The following is a 16,345-nucleotide window of genomic DNA, read 5'->3' as shown; positions in this document are numbered from 1 at the left end:
CGTCGCACACTATACGCGCTGCCAAAATGCGCATGGCAGCGTGTATAGTCTGAACGAGGCCTTATTGGTCCCAGTAACTATTGTTATTATTGTTTAGTATTTATATAGCGCAGACATCTTCTGCAGTGCTGTACAGAGTATATTATCTTGTCACTAACTGTCACTCAGAGGAGCTCACAATTTATTCCCATAGTCATATGTCTATGTATGTATCGTGTAGTGTGTGTATCATAGTCTTGGGGCAATTTAGGGGGAGCCAATTAACTTACCTGTATGTTTTTGAGATGTGGGAGGAAAGTGAAGTGCTTGGAGGAAACCCACACAGACACGGGGAAAACATACAAACTCCATTCAGATAGTGCCCTGGCTGGGATTGGAACCAGGGACCCAGCGCTGCAAGGCAAGAGCACTAATCACTACTCCACCATGCTGCCCTCAGTAATCAATGCATTTGAAGATGCTTTTTAACAATACAATATTACTAAATGATCAACCTTCTTTCTGTTTTGTAGATTTGATTACATTTGAAATGAATGGAATGGTTATTATTTGTTCTTCCATTTATGGGCCAAATTGATGCTTTCCGCTCTGAGTTGGACTCAAAGAGCAGCTGACGACTATAGTGAGTGACAGCTCAGGTCACAGACAATAAGCTAACCCTGTTTGCTGCCCCTTCATCCCCCCCCCCCCCCCCCCACCAACAACGAGTCCCAGACACTCGCCTGGCTGCTGTAGTTCACATGTTTGGCAGCTTGACTGCATGACTGTGGCAGCCCATGGCTCGCCCCTTGCTTCCTGGTGCCCTAGGCCATGGCCTATGTGGTCTTGCCTGAAATCCACCCATGGATACATACACTACACAATACATACATAGACATATGCCTATGGTAGGGACTAGATTGTGAGCCCCTCCGAGGGACAATTAGTGACAAGAAAATATACAGTACTCTGTAAGATGTAAATAAACACTTATATTATAAAGTATTATGAAAAAAACAACCTGCCAGTGCTAATCATTGGCTGGCAGGCTGATGGCTGGGACCCGCTGATGGGAGCGCGCTCCTCACAAGATGACGCATATATGCATCGCAGAAGAACGAGAGAGCTGCTGTCCCGCCGCCATTCTGCGTTAGGCAGTCAGGAAGTGGTTAAAGTAAACACATAGGGCCTGATTCACAAAGCGGTGCTAACAGTTAGCACGCTGGTGAAAAGCCCTTTATCACGCCTAAACTCAGTTTAGGCATGATAAGTTTAGGTGTGATAAATTTAGGCATGATAAGTTTAGGTGTGATAAGTTTAGGCATGCTAAGTTTAAGCACCAACTGGGTTAGCACCGCAGTGCACAGCTGATCAAAACTTTTGCGCTAGCAAAGTCTGGTGCACTTCACATAGAGTTTATTGGCGCTGATTTGCGTGCGGGACTTTGCGCGCGATCTAAACGTATCTAAACTTATCATGCCTAAACTTATCATGCCTGAACTTATCATGCCTAAACTTATCAAGCCTAAACGTATCATGCCTAAACTTATCACACCTAAACTGGTTTTTCACCAGCGTGGTGCAATGGTTGTCACGCCTAAAGTCTCTAACTGGGTTAGCACTGCTTTGTGAATCGAGCCCATAGTCACCACCACTAGCAATTGAGTCTGTGGTGTAAGAATCACATCTTGCACTATAGCTCTAATCTCAATTACATGATGACATGTCATACTTAAATATGTGTGTTTGTCGCAGACCTGAATATACTCCAAAAAAATTAAGCACCCTATGTATACACTGTTATGGGTAATGAAACAAGCAGCTAAGAAAAACATTTGCAAGAAGTAATGCAAGCTGTCATACCAGCAGAAAAAAAACAGGCTTTGAAGCGGCAGTTATATAACAGTTCTTTCTACTCGTAATCAAGGGAAACTTCTAACAAGCCAGCAAAGAAATTAGGCTGCTGCATCAGGTGACTTGTACAGAATCAGTTCAAAAATGGAGCAACAGATGGAGATTGAGTGCTAACTGCTAAAAAAAAAACCAAATAAACAAGAACTGTCTCTCTTAAAATAAACAAAAGTAATAACTTTACAGGAATTTTAAAAGATCATCATTTTATGGATTTATAAAACAAGGTGTACATTTTGTATGGAAACAGCCAGGGGCACAGCTAGACATCATGGAGTACCATAGTCAAATTTTGGTTGGGCACCCTGCCCCTAAAAAAATGATAAAGTGCCTTCAAATCCACCAGTGTTAGGTAGACAAGGGTGCCCCCCAGGCCCCACTATTATCTAGCCCTCCAGTATCAGTATCCATAAGTACCTCTATTAGATAGTACCATATAAGCCCCCCAGTGTGTAGGGTGCCAGATGAGACCTCCAGTACAGGTAGCCATAGGGATCCCATATGGATAATCCCCAGTGTAGGTAGCCAGTTGGGCTAAGTAGCCAGTAGGACTCCTCATTGTAAGTAGCTAGATGTGACACCCCCCCCCCCCTACTGTCCCCCATGCAGAGAAGCTCAAGCAGAGCATAGAAGAGAAGTGACTCAACTTATCAGGCTCCACAGACGATGTGCCACCCCCATCTCTATGATTAGAGTTCCCTCTCTCAACACATAACCTGATAGCGTGTCAGGTTATGAGAGGGGGTGCTGTAGTCATAGAGACAGGGGTGCCTGGTGACGATAGATCATACGTGGAGCCTGAAGAGGCGAGTCTCTTGTAATCTACCCTGCACTTGCGCTACTCTGCAGGGGGGGGGGGGGCAGGAAGTCACATCTGGCTGCCTGCTAGTATACCTGCATCTGCACCTCAGGGGGCCTGCTGCGGAACCCCCTATTGTGGCTGACCACTCACATCTCGACCTCCTTGGCTGCCTACGGGCCCTCTAAGGGTGATATGGCGATCCTTACTGCACTGGAAACATTTGTAGCAAAGGACAATACATTTTACACATCCTCTACACAGCTCCATAACCCACGTTTGGAGTAGAGCCTTAATTTTAGTTGATATGAATTGGATTCCTGAGATAGGCAAACAAAAAGTAGGACCCAGCACCTTCTTCAATATCCAATACGCTTCTTTTATTCCACCATCACCAAATAATTTCAATTGCAATCATGCAAAAGCTAGCATATACAACATTTCAAGAGGAGCCTCCTCTCTTTTTCAAGCTAATTAGCCCTCTAATGTGCAAACTTGTTCAAAGCCTTTTATACCAAACAGCTGCAACAATGAACCAATCACAGTGCGTGGGCGCTGCTGTGATGACCAACAGGACAAGCCGTCAAGATGAAGACATCAGGCACATCCATATACTCTTAACCCTTTGCACACTCACATGCAAATGTTCAAACAAATGCATTCACAGATTCACTCATCCAGGCACCACTGTTATCCCTACAGCTAAGTTAAAAATCGGGGTCTTAGTTTGCAAACAAATGTATTCCCTTGCATAATCGGCTACACTGCACAGAAGTACCCAGGTAATCGTAGGTGTCCTAACTCTGGCAGCATTCATTGCATCAAACCTATCTAGGGATTAGGAGCACACATCCTGACGTCCTCTCCTGGGACAGATAGCGCATCATACCAATCACACAAGGGAGCTAACTTAATGTATCCATGCGCACCATGCACATACACCAGCATAAGCTGTGCGCATGCTGACAAAAACATTCACTGCATCAAACCTATCTAGGGATTAGGAGCACACATCCTACGATTACCCGAGCACTGGGTACAGGAAAGTTATCTTTAACAAATGGATATATTCTAATATGAGAGAGGGTAGGAGGTGCCCGTAGACATACACCTATGCATTTTAAGGTATATAGCAGTATTACATAAAAAAGTATAAAAAAGTAAGAAACCAAAAGCTCGTACCTTAAAGGAGTCAAGCTCACACGTAAGGTAGCGATAAAAACGTCTTTTATGTAAGGCGCAATTGACAATGCGTTTCACGCCAACAGTCGCTTCCTCAGATCTATAAGTGTGTCTGGCGTGTAGTGTCTATTTCCCAGCGCTCAAACAAAGACACTACACCCCAGGCACACTTATAGACCTGAGGAAGCGGCTGTTGCCGTGAAACGTGTTGTCAATTGTGCCTTTAATATAATTTCAGAAGTTGTTATTGCTACCTTACATGTGAGTTTGACTCCTTTAAGGTAGGAATCTTTAGTTTCTTACTATTTTACGTAATACTGCTATATACTTTAAAAAGCATAGGAGTATGTCTACAGGCGCCTCCTACCCTCTCTCAGTGATCTCCACCCCTTCACAGGGGAGTGCACGTTTGGAAGTCTCCTGATGTGTACACCCGTTTTTGGAGCTGCGACCAACCCCATTGCCTGAAGCAAGGCCTGAGCAAGGTACTTCCTCACACGCCAACTAAGTGGTTGCTTATAAAGCAACCCAATTTTATGAGTATATCTCTATCTTCACACATATTCTGGTGTTCCTTTGCTAATACACCAGATTGGGCTCCTGGTCTCCCTGTGTTTTTTTGTTTTTACATAAGAATCTACGGTATATCCTAATATGCCATCCTTGTGGGATATAGAAGAAGAACTAACTCACTGTTTTAACCAGGATAGACTTAATGCCCTTACCCTTTTATTGGAAGTCCTTTATTCTTGCATTCTTTTGTTGAGGAATAATTTAACCACTTCCCAACCACAGGCTTTTCCCCCTAAAAATCAAAACGATTTTCACATCACGCTCCTCCCATTGATTCGACAATCATTTTATTGTTACTTATCACATTGAAATTATCTATATATTGTTTTATTCACCAAAAATTAGGCTTTCTTTGGGTTGTACTTTTTGCTAAGAATTATTTTATTTTATATGCATTTTAAAGGGAATAATAAGATTTTTGTTTAAAATCATAATTTCTCAGTTTTCAGCCATTATAGTTTTAAAGGAATACTGTGGGGGGGGGGGGGGGGGGGATTAGGGGAAAATGAGTTGAAATTATCCGGGGCTTCTAATGGTCCCCCTGCAGACATCCTGTGCCCTCGCAGCCACTCACCGATGCTCCGGCCCCGCCTCCAGTTTACTTCTTGAATTTCAGACTTTAAAGTCTGAAAACCACTGCGCCTGCATTGTTGTGTCCTCACTCCCGCTGATGTCACCAGGAGCGTACTGCGCAGGCACAGACCATACTAGGCCTGACCGGAGCATCGGTGAGTGGCTGCATGTGCACAGGATGTCTGCACGGGATCATTAGAAGCCCCTGGAAAGTTCAACTCATTTCCCCTGACCCCCCTACAGTATTCCTTTGAAATAAAATGTGCTACAAGAGAAAAAAACCCAAATGTTTTATTTGCCCATTTGCCCCGGTTATCACCATGTTTAAATTGTGTCCCTAGTACAATGCATGGCGATAATATTTTATTTGGAAATAAAGGTGTATTTTTTCCCGTTTAGTGTTTTTTATACTATATAAATAATTACAAGCCGTTATTTACAAAATAAACAGTAATATACCCTCATAATATTAAAAAATTCCCAAAGCTAACTATTTATGTATTTTTTTTAAATGATGTTATTTAAAAAAATTTTTTACAAGTGTTTTATTATTGTAGTGTTAGGGTAGGGGTGAAAGGGTTTAAAAATGAATAGACAATTTATCTATTTTTCTTTATAATAGTGTCTGTGGGTGCATTTTTACTTTTTGGCCACAAGATGATGCTATACTTAATTTCCAAGTACTGTAAACAGTACACGTAAGTTCTGTTTACTTTCACTTTAGTAAATGATAGCCTGCGTCTCGCTGACACCGGCTCTCATTCATCACAGGAACTGTGGGCAGGTTTTGGAACAAGCTGTTCCCATTCGCTGATCACAGAACGGCGGGATTGAGATGGAGACAAACTGCAGCGGAATGGCAATCTGGAATGGCGGGCAGGGGCAAACGCAGGATTTTTAAGGGGGGGGATTCCTGAAAGGTCCAGAAGCACTTATGTCCTCGAGTGCTTCCGAATACAGGTGGCTCCATACTGCCCATGCACAAAAGTGCGCTGGCGTATTACGGAGCTGGCTATCTTTGGAAGTACTCAAGGACACGAGTGTTTCTGAGGGCTTCTGGTAGCAGCAAATTTGAACGGGGTACAGCTCTGGAACAACTCCCCGAGAGAGGAACGGGAGATAGACTTAGTTTGGACAATTCAGTGGAATATGCCACATAGTGTCACATAGCGCAAGCGATACCCATATGATGCAGGGATATATGTATCTGCGGAAGATGGCGGCGCTATATAAATACTGAATAATAATATTTTGCCTCACCAGAACTGCACTTTTATTTAGCTTTCCTGTATGACAAGAAGACACAGCCAGCTCTAGGGGAAGAGGGAAACAAAGGTGAATAAAGGAGGCTGGTGCACACCAAGAGGGCTTCTGAGCGTTTTTCAAATCAACAGTGATTTGAAAAGCGCTTGGCTAATGTTACTCTATGACAGTGTTCTCACAGCAGCGTAGTGAATTTTTCAAAATCGCACGTATACTGCATGTAGCATGTTTTTGAGCGATTCATTCAAAAATCGCTCTGAAAATCGCTTCACAAAATCACACTCACAAATTGCTAGCGATTGCTATTGTCATTTTGGCGTTGCACTAGCCCAGAGGAAGGAGTGGAGAAATTGAGAATAGCCTGAGATGGAGCAGAGAACTTATCTGTGTTGCAGTCCCACATTAGACAGGTTACTTGCCTGTAATCGGACTCCTGTCCCTGCCAGTCTCCCACACAAGTCAGAAAGAAGCCCTCCTGGAGTCTAGGGACTGTCAAAAACTTTTCAACTTGTTTAACACCTTATCCACACATGCAGTCATTATAACAATGGAGAGAGACCAGACAGATGTTTGCCCACGGACCCTGAGTCCAGGCAAGCTCTGCATCATGCTGTTTATATTTACCAGCTTGCCTGCCCTCTAATTGCATCATGTCTGGCACTTCTATGCTGTGGAGAGTCCGGGACTCCAGAATCAACATTCTCTCACTGCAGGCTACATCTTCTTGTGGGGGAAGCTCGGCTGCCTCTCTCATTCTATTAGCTGGAGGGAGGCACCAGAAGTAAGAAGGGAGGGAGAAAGAGGCTGTTTATATTATGCGGGCTTCCCTGGCTGAATACACAGCTCAGTGCAGGGGGGGGGGGTGTTCCAGACACCCGGAATAGCCCCCTCCGTTCGCCAGTGGCGGGGTATGGCAAAGGTATAAACAAGTATGCATATTTGTGCCCCTGTTAAGCAAGTGAAGTTTTCAGGGGCCTAAACATGCGTACCATCGGTCAGGAACAGGTAAAGAGGTGAAGTGTACCAGAGATGGTAAGGGGGGGGGGGGGAGGGTGGGATGGAAAATATTGAAAATGTTGCTTGTTGCTTTTAAAGCCAAATAATTTGTGTTTAAAAAAACAAAAAGAAAGAAAATAAACCTATTGTATACTTAGATTTGAAATAAACACACCTTTTTTTCTTTGTAAAAGATGACCTGGTTTCATTTCCATTTCTTCTCTTGGGATTGCCCTGAGGAAGGGCGGTGTGTTAATGTCTTACAGTGAAACAGTGGTGGCTTTTATTAAATCACAAAGTAGTGCAATGATATTGCCGGAAATAGTTGGGCTTTGTTTTACTGAAAACAATTGTAAACCAGATATTTTTTAGCACATTGTTGCACAATATGTGTGTATTAACAGTATAATTTATATGCTTTATGTGTGAATAGTTACTACAGTTGACCTTTGACTGTGACTACTTTTAGGTCATTTATATGTATACGAAGTGAGAATTGTGCACATTTATCTGGTCTCCATCCTGAACGAACATTTTATTGGAAAAAAAAGAAAAATTTAACCTGTTCCCACCCACATGAGGATAATTGTCTAGACTGCACAGCCATTGATCACTGTCCACTAAATGTTACCCAGCATGCTTTGATTAGGTCCATATATTGAGGACTGATTTCTAGCAGACAGTAATTGTGAACAGGTGGAAGCTCCCAGTTGTTAAAAGAGTTAAAGTAAAAAAAACGAACACATGCTACCTCCTACTTAGAGATGATCATACATTTCTGCCAGAGTTATTTTTTTGCTGGGAGAATTGTGTTTTTTTTATATTACATAGACGTTAGTGCATTTCCAAAAACTTCAATGAAATGAAAACTGCCACATTCATGCAGCAATAATAGTGCACACTAAACATTCAGTGAGGTGTGGTCCACACTATGCTGGATTGCAATGCGGATAGCAATGGCGTAGCTATAGCCATAGCAGCCATAGCAGGTGCTATGGGGCCTTAGAACAGAGGGGGACCAGGTGGCACTTGATGTATTCATCATTAACTTTCTTGTGTTCCTCCACCCTATACATTTGTCTAGGTGGCCATGAACTATATGCAATGTAGATCGCATGGGAAGTTAAATTGCCCAGTTAACTCATATCCATAGGGTAGGGGCAGGTGGCATTGCTTAAGAGTGCCTACATCTGAGAACCCCAAGTTTTGCTATAGGGCCCCACAATCTCTGGCTATGCCACTGGTGGATACCGTGGATTAGTCACATATGATGATCTGATATTCAATCTGCTGTGTCTGGTTATGTACATTTTGTTGTATTCATTGCTGTCCATTGTAGCATGCATTTTGATAAATGACAGTAAGGGCAAACTGATTTGAGAGGGATCTGGCGGTGAATTCTTGATATTTTTGTCATGTCTGGTTTCTGTTGTGTAGTGTATCTCTTACAGTGGCGTAGCTAAGGAGCTGTGGGCCCCGATGCAAGTTTTACAATGGGGCCCCCAAGCACTCTATACATAGCAATTGATACGGTGCAGCAAAACCTTCCAATGGCAACTACAGAGTCAGAGGTGCAAGGAAGGGATGGGAAACAGTTTGTTAAGTTGATTACCACTATTCAAAGTATCTATAGAAGTGATTATTATGAGCACAGGACCAATAGAGAGCTAATACTGTAGTTGAGGGAGGGCCCTTCGGGGCCCCTCTGGCCCAAGGGCCCCGATGCGGTTGCTACCGCTGCACCCCCTATTGCTACGCCCCTGTATCTCTATAGACTCTATAGACTTTAATTGTGTCGACATATGTAGCATATACAGTACAGTGTCTTAAAAATTGTTGTTTGAAATTGGACTTTATGTCCCAATACTGCAGTGGAAACAATAGATACCTTGAAAACAGACATGTCTGAACAGATCCTATTGAAAACATAGAATCCGTCAATAGAGATGGCCATGTCTAGGAGGACTCATGGAGAAAAATGTGATTAAGAGAGACTTACATATCTATCAGAAAAAGGAGAGAGAAGAGAGCGCTTCTATGCTGCAATACCTTTAATTCAGTTTGCAAATTGCAATGCACATACAAGATCACAAAAACTTGCAAACATATTTCACATGCCCAATGTTCAATGTTCCACTCCTCAGATGTCAACTGTGGCCTTCATGGGAAAATCAACAAAGTTATGTGGTAGGTCTGGAGTCCAGGCAAGCTCCGTGTGCCGGGTGATAATGACGACAGGTTTCTACACACCAGTGTGTCTTTGTCTGGTCAAGATACCAGAACTGCAGAGCTCCTTTCTCCCTGTCATTGTCTGACACTGGCATTGGAGAACTGATTTACTTTGGACATAATATCCTTTAGTCCTGGTTGTAACACGGAGAGCGCATATATTTGTCTATTGTGTTACTTACATATCTATTGCCTGACCAAACTGATCACTTGCTTCTCCATAAGTCCTCCTAGACATGACCATCACTATCCATCAACATGTCTGTTTATCCACTCTTCCCCATTCAGGAAAATGGTCCATTTTTTTTGTTTTTTTGTTGTTGTTTTTTTCTAGTGTAAACCTAGCCTAAAGAAAGAAGTCCACACATTACGGTAGGTGAATAATAAATTAAGTGAATTATTCTACCTCTTGTTTATTTTGCTTTTTTTCTCCCTTTTTAACTTTCTTATAATCTGGGTGCCTTTATATATTCCCATGTTTTATGCTAAGTACAAGATGCAATTTTCTGACAGATTTACTGTCAGATCGATTATTTCTAACATGTCCGATCTGATTTCCAATCAATTTTTTGAACTATTTTTTATAGAAGTGAATGAAAAATTGTTCAAAAAATTAATTGGAAATTAGATTGGACATGTTGGAAATAATTGACCCCACAGTAAATCTGTCAGAAAATTGCATTGTGTGTACCTAACATTACAAGTATCAAATACGCCGTTTAGCATTATTATCATCAAGAGAAACCTTATCTATTTTTATAGGACTCCACAAGCCTCAAAACTGGTGTCAAACATAACACTTGTAGGTAGGTCTCTAATTGGGATGATGTCTTCACAACTGTTTTGCCTAGGATTTTGGAAGAATTTTAAAGTATTACAAATTTATTAAAACAGATTTGTTTTAACATTTAAATGATGTATAACATTAGGTACTTAAAGAGTACCTAAGATGGAGAATAAAAATGAATATATACATACCTGGGACTTCTTCAGCCCCCTTCATGCTGATTTCTCCCACACTGTCCTCCTGCGCCACCTGGATCGTCCGCAATTGGCCCTGGAAAATCCTCTAGTCAAAGGACAGTTGCGAGTGCTCCCCGTCGCGCTCCCATCACCGGAAGCACCTGTGCAGTAGTATGCAGTAAGACGAGAGTGCTGCGGGGGCCGCACATGCGCAGAAAGCCCCAGATCGGTGGACTTTCTGGGGCCAATTGCGGGCGATCCCGGCAGAGGAGGACAGCGTGCAGCGATCAGCCTGGAGGGGGCTGGAGGAAGCCCCAGGTATGTATACATTCTTTTTTATTCCCCATCTCATGTCTACGTTACAGACTGAACAGACTAAATAGAGTGATAGGAGAGTTTGCCACTCCCACTTCAGTTAATGCATGGAGTGGAAAGATTGATGGCTTTTCAGGTCCACAACTATGATTAGTCAGCTTTAGCCTCCAGTGGTAGAGGGAATGTAAAAGCATAGTCTTAAAAGCATCTTAATGGAGAAAACCACACTCCTCAGGTGCATTAAGTGCTGCAATAAATTAGTTTATTATAATTTCAGGAGAGGCATTATTTTGACTGAAATAGCTGATAATGTTAACATCACATGTTTATGTATTAGTCATGTTACATTAACTTGCTCTATGTAAATCATCAGAGCCTTATTCTGATTAGCTTCTGTACATTTCCATTTCCTGCCAAATATTAATCTGCATAAAAGGCGAAATGTATTTCTCGTCCCCACACTCCACATAAATGAACAATATACATTATAAACGAATTGGATGAAAATTGGGGCCGCCAAGTTCATGCCCGACCGATAAAGCGGCCAATTTCGGGACGGAAATTGGTCACATGGTTGATCGCGCATGCCGCAAGATGTCGGGCCGAAGTTGGTTCGTCGAGTGTGCGGCGGTATGGCGCCGATTTCCATAGCGAGTGATGAGATGACGAAACCCCCGCCGCTACTGCCGCAATGCATAAATGTGCCCGGTGTGTGCATTTATACGTTACCTGACCTGTAGCAGCCTCCGCACGGTGTCCATGACCTCCGGGCGGCTCTCCATAAGCGCTACTGGCGCATAGTGTCTGACGTCGGCGCATAGCGTCCGACGTCAGATGCTAATAGCCAGTGGCATGTATGGAGAGCTGCCTGGAGGACTACGGACACTGCGCAGAGGCTGCTACAGGACAGGTAAAGTGTAAATGCACACACGGGGGGGGCACACTTATACATTGGAGGCAGCGGCAGGTGCGGACTCAGCCAATTCTCTGAAGATTTCATGCTGAAATCGGACGGGAAATGGCCTGTAGTGTATGGGCAGAATCAACAAAGAGACACATTTACCTCTAATCAGATTCGATTAGAGATACATTTGTCTCTTTGTCAAATCTGCCCATAATCGTCAGGTCTATGGGTACCGTTATTCTTAAAAAAAGTACTCCCGGGAAAGGATCTGCACAAAGATGTCAGCCAGCTTTCCTACTCGTTTTATCACTATTTTGTCAGACTGGACTTAGCAACTGCAGTTAACCCCCCTGCCGTTCTGATTCTTTCCAGAATTTTTCCACTCTTTCAGACCCTGTAGTGTATGGGCAGAATCAACAAAGAGACACATTTACCTCTAATCAGATTCGATTAGAGATACATTTGTCTCTTTGTCAAATCTGCCCATAATCGTCAGGTCTATGGGTACCGTTATTCTTAAAAAAAGTACTCCCGGGAAAGGATCTGCACAAAGATGTCAGCCAGCTTTCCTACTCGTTTTATCACTATTTTGTCAGACTGGACTTAGCAACTGCAGTTAACCCCCCTGCCGTTCTGATTCTTTCCAGAATTTTTCCACTCTTTCAGACCCTAAAACCTGAAAAAAAATAATTCTGGCAGGGAGATCTGCAGCAGAATAAAAAAAATCACCTTCCTGGGCTCCAGCGCTGCAGTTTTCGTTTTGTCCACTGGATGGGGCTAATATACATATAAACAAACTTCTCTATATTTCTCTAATATAGAGAAGTTCGTTTTAAATACTAGTCCTGCCCCGATGACATCACGACGCCACCGCCGCTCCGCCGCTCCGATTGGCCGGCGGGTCCCCGGAAGAATAGCGGGGACATGGGGATCCCGGCGGCCAGGGAATTACCCCACACTGCCGGGAAGAGAGGCTGGAGTCCCGCTGCGCAGTGCGGTCGCGCGCGGGACTCCACATTTGCAGGTAAAGCGCTGCACTCCCTACCCCGACCTGAGCTCGGGATCACCACTAGCAGCTTTTTTTTTCTACCCCGAGCTTAGGTCGGTAAAACCGCCAAGGAGGTTAAGTAAATAAAGAAATAACAAAAAATTGCTCACAAGGAGATGGACTATTCGAAAACCTAACTGATCAATAAAATTTTCTCTGACAGAAATATCGGAAAAACGTAATTTATAGTGCATTTTACTCTGGAATAAATATATATTTATATGTATGCATTTTACATTTTACAACTACTCACATTGTCCTTTAAAACTCTACTGTTGCGTTTTCACAGACTGTCAGTAAGTTAAAAAGATTTCATTTTTTACATGATAAAGGTTTTCAATCTATTGTGTGCAAAGGGTGAGCCTGTGGAGGGAGATTACAGTATTTCTTTCCCTAAATGGAGGTGTCAAATAGAAAAATAAAATCCTGTGTATTGAAAATCTACTGTCAGTGACAGCAGAAGTTCAGCACTAGGGAGAGCTCCTTACTCCTGTGATTGCTAAACTAATGAAACGGTGACTATCACATCCGGGTCCATGTGTAATTAACTTTTTCTCCTAGGTAATATTTTCACATCTCGTCTATTAAATGCCTTTTAAACCACCAGCAAGCTCAACATAATTTTAATAGTACTTTTTCAACTACCTTTTTGGTACTTTTTCAATTGCAAAGTGGTGAAAAGTTATTTAATCACTTGCCGACCGCGGCGGCAGCGGGCGTGGTTATGCGGTGATCGCATCATTCGTGACGCGATCAGCCGCCAGCGACAGGCTCCGCCCCCCTCACGCAGTAACCCGCCGGCCGTTTGGAAGCGCCGGTTGGTTACTAGCTCCCAGATCGCCACCATGGAATTGTATAATACGCTTTGTAATGTATACAAAGCGTATTATACAGGCTGCCTCCTGCCCTGGTGGTCCCAGTGTCCCACTGATCTGCCCCCCCCTTCACTCTGATCGCCCACAGCACCCCTCAGACCCCCCTGCCCACCCCTCAGACCCCTGTTTGCACCCAATCACCCCCCTAATCACCCATCAATCACTCCCTGTCACTATCTGTCAACACTATTTTTTAAATTAGTCCCTAAACTTCCCCCTGGGGGCTCCTGATCACACCCCCCCCACACGCTCAGATCCTCCCCAGACCCCCCTGTGTACTGTATACATCTATCCTCCCCTGTCAATCACCTGTCATTCACCCGTCAATCACCCGTCAATCACCACCTGTCACTGCTACCCATCAGATCAGACCCCTATCTGCCCCTAAGGCACCCAATCACCCACCCACACCCTCAGAACGACCTCAGACCCCCCTAGACCTCCCCCCCTGTGTACTGTATTTATCTATTCTCCCCTGTAATCACCTGTCAATCACCCGTCAATCACCCGTCAATCACCCGGTCACCTCCTGTCACTGCCTCCCATCAGAACCAGAACCTAACCTGCCTCTTACGGGCATCTGATCACCCTCCCACACCATCAGGTCGCCCGCAGACCTACCCTCAGATCACCTTCAAAGTGCATTGTTTACATCTGTTCTGCCATCTAATTACCCATCAATCACCCCCTTCACCACCTGTCACTGCTACACATCAGATCAGACCCTTATCTGCCCCTTGGGCACCCAATCACCCGCCCACACCCTCAGAACGACCTCAGACCCCAGCCCTGATCACCTCGCCAGTGCATTGCTTGCATCTATTCCCCCCTCTAATCACACCTAGAGACACCCATCAATCACCCCCTAGCACATCTACCCATCAGATCAGGCCCTAATTTGCCCCGTGTGGGCTCCTGATCACTCGGCCAAACCCTCAGGTCCCCCTCAGACCCCCCTCAGACCCCCTTCCGATCACCTCCCCAGTGCATTGATTGCATCTATTTTCCCCTCTAACCACCCCCTGAGACACCCATCAATTACCTCCTGTCACCCCCCTAGCACTCCTATTCATCAGATCAGGCCCAATACAACATGTCATCTAAGAGGCCACCCTGCTTATGACCGGTTCCACAAAATTCGCCCCCTCATAGACCACCTGTCAGCAAAATTTGCAGATGCTTATACCCCTGAACAGCCATTTTGAGACATTTGGTTTCCAGACTACTCACGGTTTTGGGCCCCTAAAATGCCAGGGCGGTATAGGAACCCCACAAGTGACCCCATTTTAGAAAGAAGACACCCCAAGGTATTCCGTTAGGTGTATGACGAGTTCATAGAAGATTTTATTTTTTGTCAAAAGTTAGCGGAAATTGATTTTTATTGTTTTTTTCACAATGTGTCATTTTCCACTAACTTGTGACAAAAAATAAAATCTTCTATGAACTCACCATGCTCCTAACGGAATACCTTGGGGTGTCCTCTTTCTAAAATGCGGTCACTTGTGGAGTTCCTATACTGCTCTGGCATTTTAGGGGCCCTAAACCGTGAGGTGTAGTCTAGAAACCAAATGCCTCAAAATGACCTGTGAATAGGACGTTGGGCCCCTTAGCACCTAGGCTGCAAAAAAGTGTCACACATGTGGTATGGCCATACCATTTATCTCTGTAAATGGACAATTGTGTGTAAAAAAAATCTAAAAAATTGTCATTTACAGAGATATTTCTCCCACCCAGCATGGGTATATGTAAAAATACACCACAAAACACATTATACGACTTCTTCCGAGTACGGCAGTACCACATGTGTGGCACTTTTTTGCAGCCTAACTGCGCTAAGGGGCCCAAAGTCCAATGAGTACCTTTAGGATTTCACAGGTCATTTTGAGACATTTGGGTTCAAGACTACTCTCAAGGTTTAGGGCCCCTAAAATGCCAGGGCAGTATAGGAACCCCACAAGTGACCCCATTTTAGAAAGAAGACACCCAAAGGTATTCTGTTAGGAGTATGGTGAATTCATAGAAGATTTTATTTTTGTCACAAGTTAGCGGAAAATGACACTTTATGAAAAAAAAAAACAATAAAAATCAATTTCCGCTAACTTGTGACTATAAGATAAAATCTTCTATGAACTCACCATACTCCTAACTGAATACCTTGGGGTGTCTTCTTTCTAAAATGGGGTCATTTGTGGGGTTCCTATACTGCCCTGGCATTTTAGGGGCCCTAAACCGTGAGGAGTAGTCTTGAACCCAAATGTCTCAAAATGACCTGTGAAATCCTAAAGGTACTCATTGGACTTTGGGCCCCTTAGCGCAGTTAGGGTGCAAAAAAGTGCCACACATGTGGTATTGCCGTACTCAGGAGAAGTAGTATAATGTGTTTTGCAGTGTATTTTTACACATACCCATGCTGAGTGGGAGAAATATCTCTGTAAATGGACAATTGTGTGTAAAAAAAATCAAAAACATTGTCACTTACAGAGATATTTCTCCCACCCAGCATGAGTATGTGTAAAAATACACCCCAAAACACATTATGCTACTTCTACTGAGTACGGCAATACCACATGTGTGGCACTTTTTTGCAGCCTAACTGCGCTAAGGGGCCCAAAGTCCAATGAGCACCTTTAGGCTTTACAGGGGTGCTTACAATTAGGAACCCCCCAAAATGCCAGGACAGTAAACACACCCCACAAATGACCCCATTTTGGAAAGTAGACACTTCAAGGTATTCA

The sequence above is a fragment of the Hyperolius riggenbachi genome, chromosome 1 (assembly GCF_040937935.1).
Source record: "Hyperolius riggenbachi isolate aHypRig1 chromosome 1, aHypRig1.pri, whole genome shotgun sequence".
Classification (NCBI taxonomy): domain Eukaryota; kingdom Metazoa; phylum Chordata; class Amphibia; order Anura; family Hyperoliidae; genus Hyperolius; species Hyperolius riggenbachi.
This window is presented reverse-complemented; position numbering follows the sequence as displayed.